This window comes from Alexandromys fortis, unplaced genomic scaffold, assembly GCF_014885135.2.
Source record: "Alexandromys fortis isolate MF-2015 unplaced genomic scaffold, M_Fortis_MF-2015_v1.1 scaffold_16, whole genome shotgun sequence".
In the NCBI taxonomy this organism is placed as follows: Eukaryota; Metazoa; Chordata; class Mammalia; order Rodentia; family Cricetidae; genus Alexandromys; species Alexandromys fortis.
In genome coordinates this window covers 18,706,589-18,715,461 of record NW_026067893.1, presented here as the reverse complement: position 1 = coordinate 18,715,461, position 8,873 = coordinate 18,706,589, and the positions used below count along the sequence as shown (strand labels likewise).

The window sequence follows — 8,873 nt, the reverse complement described above, 5'->3', positions numbered from 1 at the left end:
CAGTCACACACACTTAAACAGGGCCACACAGCACAACACAAAAGGATACATTTAAAGAAAAACCTTGAAGTAGTATCTCATGGATCAAAGAAAACTATGGTCATGGCCCCTTAAATAGCCTATATTATCACTTTTTTAAAATTACTTTCATTTGTTTGTTTATGTGCATGCACATACACGAATGTGTATGTGCTCCATGGTACCATGTGGAGATCAGAATACAACTTTGGGAATCAGGCCTCTCCTTCCATGCTGTCCCGGGAATGGACCTCAGCTTGGCAGGCTTGTTCACTCACTAACGGTCTCGCTGGCCCAATCAAGCTTTTGGTTGTAGCGAAACACACACAGTCCAAATGTCACCGTTTATATAGCAACATTTAGTAAACTCACAAGATCATACGACCGCTGCCACCATCCAGACGCAGAGTAGTCAGTAACAGTTTTAAAACATATTATTTTCTTCAATACTTTTGAAGTTTTAAATAAATAGCTTTTGTTTTAGTGTCTGTGTGCACGCACGTGCGTGTGTGCGAGAAATTGTGTGTGATTGTGTTAGGAGGGATCTACTACAAGGCCTTGTATTGATGGGCAGGCTCCCCCACTGAGCTCACCCCCAGTAGTGCTACCATCATTTTATAAGCAACAACATTCACCCTAAAATACAGCACTCAACACATAGGTCCAGCCATTTGGGGTTGGCATGGCAACTGAGATCTTTGAATGTGGATGTGCTGTGAAGCCAGAAGTCCCCTTGTTACTTTGTACAATTAATGCATGCTGAAGAATAAAAGGGAGGGGAAACTGTGATCAGGCTGGAGAAAAATTAATTAATTAATAAAAAATAATAAAACCTTACAAATCACACATATATATAGAAATGAGCTTTCTCAGAATTTAGAATTCCGCTTTCCATTTTCTTCTCTGTATTTTGGTTGCTCTGTTTTGTTTTGTTGAGACAAGACTTCATATAGCCCAGGCTGGCCTGGAATTGACTGTATAAGGTCATGATGACCTTGAACTCTCTACCGGCCTCATCTTGTCTAGTCTTGGAGTTACAGGTGTGTGGCGCCATGCTTGGCTTTCCACTTCTTTTTTGAAAATGTATTTACCAGGGCTGGAGAGATGATTCCATGGTTAAGAGCACTGGCTGTTCTTCTACAGGACCCAGGTTCAATTCCCAGCATCTACATGGATGCTTATAAATACCTGTAGCTCCAGTTCCAAGGAACCTGACACCTCTTCTGGTCTCCTTGGGAACTAGGCATGCACACAGTTTCACATTATGCAAAGAGATACATGGAAGCAAAACACACCCAAAAAATAATTTTAAAAAGAAAATATATTTCTCATGTTTGAACCAAAACCAAAAAAATGTGTTTCTTGTCTCCTGATTTGTCTAGTGACATATATTCATATCTATATCTATATATGTCCTTAAAAAACTTATTCCTCCTGCTATATATCTTTACACCTGAACCAAGTACAGTTTTTGTTTTTATTCTTGTTTTCAGTAGTGGGGATGGAGTCCAGGGCCTCTTTCATGCTAGGTAAGTACTTTATCACTAAACCATATCTCCAGTCCCTTCCTTTACTTTTTATTTTGAAACAGGATGTTTCTAAGTTGCCCAGGATGGCCTTGAACCTGTGACTTTTCTGCCTCAGACTCTTGGGTACATAGGATTAAAGGTACATAGTTTAAAGCAGTGGTTCTCAACCTTCCTATGCTGTGACCCTTTAATACACTTCCTTATGTTATGGTGACCCCCAAGCAAACAAATATTGCTGATGTTACTTCACGACTGTACTTTTGCTACTGTCATGGATCGCAGTGTAAATATCTGTGCTTTCCGACGGGTTTAGGTGATATCCGTGAAAGGGTTGTTCAACACCCTAAGTGGTCTCGACCCAGAGGTGGAGAACTGTTGGTTTAAAGCATGTGAGGGGATGCAGGAAAGCACTGTGTCTAAGTATGTGTTCTTCGTCTTCTGCTCTGACACCTGGGTACAGCCTCCCACCTGGGGACCCCGGTTCATGTGGGCTCAGGTGGGCTCACGTGGGCGTGCCTCCACCTCCTACCTCTGCGTCCAGAACAGTGTTCCATTCATTCAACTTAGTGATCTCCGTGCTGGAGGCAGGAGGGTTGCGTCCACTTCTGGGCCCAAGCTTGCTGTTAGAGTAGTGACTCTTAACTGGTGCTGGTATCAGGGATCAGCCAGCTCCCTTAGTGATGTGATTCTGAACCAGAACCCCAAGACACTTCATCCTGTGTGGAGCTAAGGACACAACCTGGGGTATCCGGGAAGTTAAAACCAGGGTATTTTAGGTGAAAAGGATATTCCCACTGTTGATTTGACATAGTCACTGTTACAATGCCCCTAGTATATATGTATATTATTAGTATATAGTATTACTTCTCTTTTCCAGATGACAGAGCCAAGGTAAAATGGATTCAGTGCCTTCCGCCGAGACTAAGCTAATTAGTGCTGAGCGGGCACCCAGACACAGGTCCGCCAATTCCAATCAACGTGAATTCTCTGTCTCATGCAGCAGACGCTTCCCAGGCTGCCTCCTAAATTATATCACATTGGTGATGGATGCTTGGCCTGCAGGGAAGGCCAGCTATGCTCTTTGTAATTATAACTTACCCTCAGACAATGGGAACCACTGTAGGCCCGGTCACTGTAAAACACACCAATGTGGCACCACTCACACGTGAGTCAGTGAATTCAAGTTGGGGCTTGAAAATACGCAACAACCCGAGTCACACCTGAGTCTACAGAGCTTTGTGGAGGTGTCTGACAAGTGAACACGATCCCTTTTAACTTTTTATTGTTTTATTTTTATTGTTTTCTGTGTATGAGGGTTTTGCCTGTGTGTCTATCTGCATTTCTGAGGACTACATGCTTCTCTGGTGCCCAAGGAGATGATGAGGCTCTATATGGGTCCTGGGAATCGAAACCTGATCTTAACCACTAGCCAACACTCCATCCCATCCCTTTTAGCTTTTTAAAATAGTTATCGAGGATATGTATAGAACACTGACTAGACTAGGGAGTTTATTGGCCAATAAATACCTCAGGGAGGGAGATGGAGCAAAGGGATGATGTGTTCTTTGCCTCCATCCACAGGCAACATGGAGGTGTGAGGGTTATTGTTGGCTTGCACAAGTGACTTTGCCTTTTTGGTCTCAGTTGTCCTACTTGAGACATAAAGAGGCTTGAGAAATGTCTCTTATGTCCTGGGAAGGTGGGCCTCAGTGCTTCTCCGCAGACACTATGTCTCAACATAAACAAGCAGGCATGCTGCAGCACAGACACCTTTACCAACACTGGCTCTATAATTCTCAGTATCTAGTGTAAAACAACAACACGGCCTCTCATTGAAGTTACTAAGGCTGGTGATAGCAGTGTTCAACTACATGTGGGCTCTTCTGTGTGTGTGGCTTTATGTCTAAGGAAGCTCAGAAGCCCGGATGCATGTACCCTGCCTGCCCTGTGTGAAGAAGTGTAGTCTGAAGAAGATCATCATGGAGGCAGAGCTGCTCCTGGGTTACTAAGGTCCCTTCATCAGGCAAGTGATCAGCAGAGAAGTGTAGCCCAGCAAGGGGACACCCAGAGTTCTTAAGCTGACTCCTTTGCCCTTGAACTGGACCTTGATTGTTCTCTCAAAATCTACACACATGGGTCCAAGGGAAATGACATTTTCAAGGCCTAGTCTGTAGTTGTGGGAGAGTTGTGAAAATACCAGAATGAATTCAAAGGCTGCAGGAGTAGCTGCCAGTGTACTGTTTTGGCAAGGAGGTAAATCAAAGCCAGGGATGGGCCAGGTGGCGGGGGAGGGGCTTGGAGGAGGGCATCTTTGGGAAGTAAATGCCTCTCAGCTGTGGAATAAGAGTTGTAAAGGGAGGAAGGGAGAAAGAAAGACAAGCCTATTCCCATTATCATGCTTTAAATGTTAAATATGTCCCCATAGGCTTCTGTGTTTGATGATGTCTTGGAAGACTGTGGAACTTTGGGGACCATGGACTAGTATGGAGAAGTGGGTATCTCTGGGCAGACCTGGAAGGTCATATCCATTTTTGTTTCCATCCCAAGCTTTCTACTTCCTGGTCTTCCAAGATATAACCAAGCCACACAATGTTGGTTCCCAATGCTTTTGACCAAGTCATGCCCTCCTGGCCATGATTAGATTGTGAACAAGAAGAAACCCCTCCTCATTTAGGTTGTTCGGTCACAATGATGAGAGAAGTGGCTAACACACTGGCGAATAGAGACCCAGGGACAGAAAATGTGCCCATAGTAAATACGTTCAACACACGGTCAAGAGATGGCATGATGTGCCCCAAAAGAGGTTTTTGTGGTGGCCAGGCATCCCTGAGACCCCACATCAGTTAGCACAGAGGCTGCTGCTTCATAATGGTGCTGGCGAGCTTAGAAGGTGTGGGACCTAGAAGACAGCGTCTAGCGTCACGTTTCAGATGTCTCCACTCTTTGAGGGACCTTTGAGAGGAGCGCTGGAATTCCAAACCCTTTAGACTACATTTCTGGAGTGACAGATGTCATTCTCTTGCCCCCTACCAGCAGTATAGTTGGTCCCTAGGGTCCTGAGTCCCTGGGGACCCAGGAAACCCAGCAAGGCTATGGAATGAGAAGATTAAGCCCATTCCTGAGACTTTGAGCATCAACATCTGATACAGCAAATAGAAATAAGCTAAGCCGCCCCTAAAGGAGTGTAGTGCCACCTCCCACAAATGACCGTTAAACTAAGTGAAGAAAGCAAGCACAAATAACAAATACAGCGTGGTTCCAGTTATTTGAGGTTCCTAGAGGAGACACAGAGAAGACTGACTTCTGGGGGATGGGAGGGCAGTGGGATTTACTGTTTAATTAGCACCGAGTTCCGGTTTTGCAATAAGAGTCTTGGGGATGAACGGTGATGGCTGTTATACAAGGCTATGAATGCATCCCATGCTACTGAACTGTACGCACAAAAATGGTTCAGATGGCAGACTTTATGTTATATGGATTTTGTCAGAATGAAAAGGGGGGAAAACACAAAAATCAGGAGGAGTCCCCAAGGTAGAGTCATAATTCCAGAGTCGCAGGTGTCTGAGAGAGGCATTGTGACGTCTGTGACATTTGTGGAACAGGTATACAGGCTCCATTGATGAGGCTCTGTCTGCAGAGGGCAGGAACCTGGAAGTTCCCTGAGTTCAGAGGCAGGATCTAGGATCAGCCACCAGCCTTGAACACCCCACTTAATAAGCAGAAAGCCTGGGTCCTCCACATAAAATCAGATAAACCATTTCCTGAGACCTTGATAAGACCAAAGACAAAGAGTCGTTTTATAGTCGTGGAAGATGAAAAATACAGAACTGATTTATAATAGTGCCAGGTAAAACTCCTAAAAGAAAAAAGATTGTTCTCTCAAAATCTACTCATCAGGGATGGCCTGGTGGGTGCTCCTGAGGAAGATAGCCTCAGGGATGCCACCCTGGCTAAGGGAGGATCACCTCAAATCTGTGTCTCATAAACACTGCAGATTTGCTTATGAGGCAAAGAAGATCTTAAAGAACGGTGTGACAAGCACGTGTTATCAGCCCTGCATCTCCTTAGCTTTTGTTTTTATCCCTGGGACACACCTCACCTCTCCGGGAGCCAAAGATGGTCATTGGCAGTTGGAACCAGCCTTCTGGAGTCAGCTCTGTCATCCTTCTGAATACATTAGAAGTATTCCTTGAGAGCCAGGGAAGAACACAGTGCTTAGAGAAAGACAAAGACGCATGTCACAATTGGCCTCCCTTGCTCTCAGGGTCACAAAGTTCAGGGCTAAGAAGGACTTCGGGAGTTAGTTGACAAATGTAGGAAACGTGGGAAGGTGAGGACCCTACCTCGTATGGTGCGGAAGAAATGGAGGAAGGCTAGAGGGTGTGGCAGGCGAGTAGGCAAGAGTGAAGGGCAGGGTGGATGAGTCAGAATTAGAACCAGCCGATCGTGAAAGCTTTGACAGAAACAGGGAGGGGCTGAGAGGAGGGAGGGAGGGCGGAAGAGTGAAAGAAAGCTGGATTGATTAGAAAGAAGTTAGTGTGATAAGTTCAGGAATGGGAAACTCCGATGGAGAATTTCAGAAGATGAGGGGAGAGGTGTGTCCCGGGGTCTGTCAGAGAAAATCCCAGGGTGAGTCCCTAGCCAGCAAGGCCTGGACACCCATGACAGAGCCTTCTGTCCCGAACAGTTTCACTGGCCACTTAGAGGCCTAAGAGACTTGTAGGTCATGTCTACAATCCATGCAAAGTTAAATGCCCACAGATGTCGGGCTCAGTCGAGAAAACGGCCAAAATAGAAAGAAGAAATGAAACTATCAGGAAACACACCAGGGGTCACTGTAAAGTCCTCTGTTTATGTCCATAAAATCAATCGCAAACTATAGAATTAATATGAATGACCGTGATAGCAACATTGATAACTATTATCTTTTAAAGTTAGTAGCTATGACATACTGTCATGATGTCAGTTGCTTCATGAGACAATTCATCTAATTCCCGCAATAGCCCGATGGTATTGGTACTATTATTATAAACCTTGCTTTACAGGTTAAAAAACTGGGGCCAGGAAAATTAAGTAAACTTGGCCTAATATCACAAAATCCTTGGTTTGTCTGATTAAAACCAATACGATATCCTCTAACCAACAAAATAAAGATTGAGGAAACATGATGTGACCAGCCTTATGTCAAAGACTTCTTCTACTTAAACAAATCAGTATGTGTTCATGTGTGTGTGTACGGGGCGGGGGAAATACAAACACAGATCTGGGGAAGCTGTTAAAATGTAAAGCTTCATTTTCAGGTCAGTTATGGTACCCTGAAAAGAGCGGCTGCCAAAGCTCTCTGGGATGGTAGATTCCCAATGCTCACCCAGTGACATGGTGCTTGTGCGGTCCTAGGGATCTTTGCTGTTGAAGAACTGAGAACCCAGGGCTCAGTCAAGTTTGTGATTGAGTTATAAAACTCAAAGGGCAGTCGGGGCTAAGAACCAAAAATGAGATACTGCAAGTCTGGGGACTTCTATTAACAAAGAGACACGTGCATACGTCTGTTCACACACGTCTGGCCACCTCACCTGTCCCAGTTCTGGTACACAAATCTCTCAGTGAGTGTCACCCCTCCCCCCCAGTGGGGCCTTAGGAGCCTTTCATCCTTCTGGCTGAGGATCCTTCCCCCAGTCCCAGCTCCCAATTCTGTCCTCATTTCCTTGGTTCACTGTTTTATTCTTTTCCTAGTCATCCCTTCTGCCCCCAGTCTCTTTCCAGACCAGGCTATACAACCCCCTGGATCCTGGTCATCCCACTGAACCCCTGTCCCTGGATCCCCGTCATCCCACAAACACTCACTGTGTGCTCTTAATCATGTCATTGCTGTTTGCTCTACTTTACCCTGAGCAAACCCCTCTATAAGCTTTGAAAGTCTGGACATCACTCTCCATTTACATTGCTCCCTGGTGCCAAAGAACTGGCTAGGCAACTTTCTGAGCTGCTGTTGGCCACTCAGGGGCGGGCCAAGGGAGCAGAGGGAGCTGCCTTTCACCTGCCCATTCCCACCTCATCACGTGTTTACAGAAAACAGCTGAGGTGGTGTTTTGAGCTGCTTTGTTTACAGTCTCCTTTCTTTGCGAGTTTCCACGCGTGGAGCCTCCACGTCGATGGTGCACGTTTCTTAAAAACGGGCTGATTCTGTGCGGACAATTTAGTAACCAAGTGGAGAAAATGCTGTTTTGCTTTAAGAAGATAAACGTAGCATGTGATTATCTGCAGTATAATTTTGGTCTTCAGGCCTATAATATAACGTCATGCCCATCACCCACTCCGTGATTAGACCGGACTTCGTCCCAGGGGCAACGGGTCATAAAGTGATTCAAGTTCTATTGCTTGCTTATTTCCATTCCCATCCTGGTTCCCTGAAGCAAGCTCTGAGGCTTTGGATGGCTTTAGATTAGGGACCTTTGGGACCTCTGTTCAGAGCAGCCCTGAGGCCTTGTCTGCTCTCTGCCACATCTGGTCTCTCCCTGCTTCCCCCTGCTCACTGCTGTGCCTGGGTTCCTTCTGTTCCCAGCAGGCTAGTCTCTGTGCCTCCAGCTGCTTCCATCCAAGCCGTCCTGCTTGGATCTGACAACACAAACCACTACCCAACTCTGCATGGTTAGACCCCACCCCCACCCGGCTCTCACTTTTCCATCGGGCCCCACCAGAGAGGACCGAGGTCCCAGGGCCCTCTCACCCTATACGTTCCACTCCACAGCCTCCGCTGGGCAGAACACTCCTCTCCAACGTTTGAGAACTCCTCACATCAGCCTCTGTATCCACCTCAGCGTGATGAAACTGTCCTCCACAGTTCTCCATCTGTGTTACCTGAGCTGCCTCTCAAGAGTCTGGTTCTTGAAACAACTTCATGAAAATGTCTCCGCTACTGCAATCCTCTTTTCCACTTTGTGGCCCCTTCTTACCTCCACTGCTCCCCTTCCTCCTGTGAGATACATAGGGAAAGACCCAGGGTGCCTGTGGGACCTTCTGACGTCCATCCAAGCCAACGGCTTTTGGCTCTCCTGGGCATGCTCTGGAAATGGCTGACCAGATGGGGCTGCCCGCTGTCCTAGGCCGCTTCGTGCATCTCAGTCTGCTTCTTACCACACTCCTCAGGGTTAGAGGGCCCACAGGCTAACTGTGAAAGGCTGCCTCTCCCCCAACTCTAGATTTATTATTCTTCAACTTTGTCTCAAAATCTCCAGTTCTCCAACTCCTAAGTATGACCCTATGAAAGTCCAATCTACAGTGGGAATATAGCACACTCCTGAACATTCCAAAGTTCCAGCCTCTGAA

At 46.2% G+C, this 8,873-nt stretch overlaps 1 protein-coding gene across 1 annotated transcript in view; it reads right to left on the bottom strand.

Moving 5' to 3' along the window:
* The window catches only part of Blnk (B cell linker), a 70,362-nt gene that overhangs the window by 60,362 nt on the left and 1,127 nt on the right, over positions 1-8,873 (bottom strand). The window lies entirely within an intron of this gene.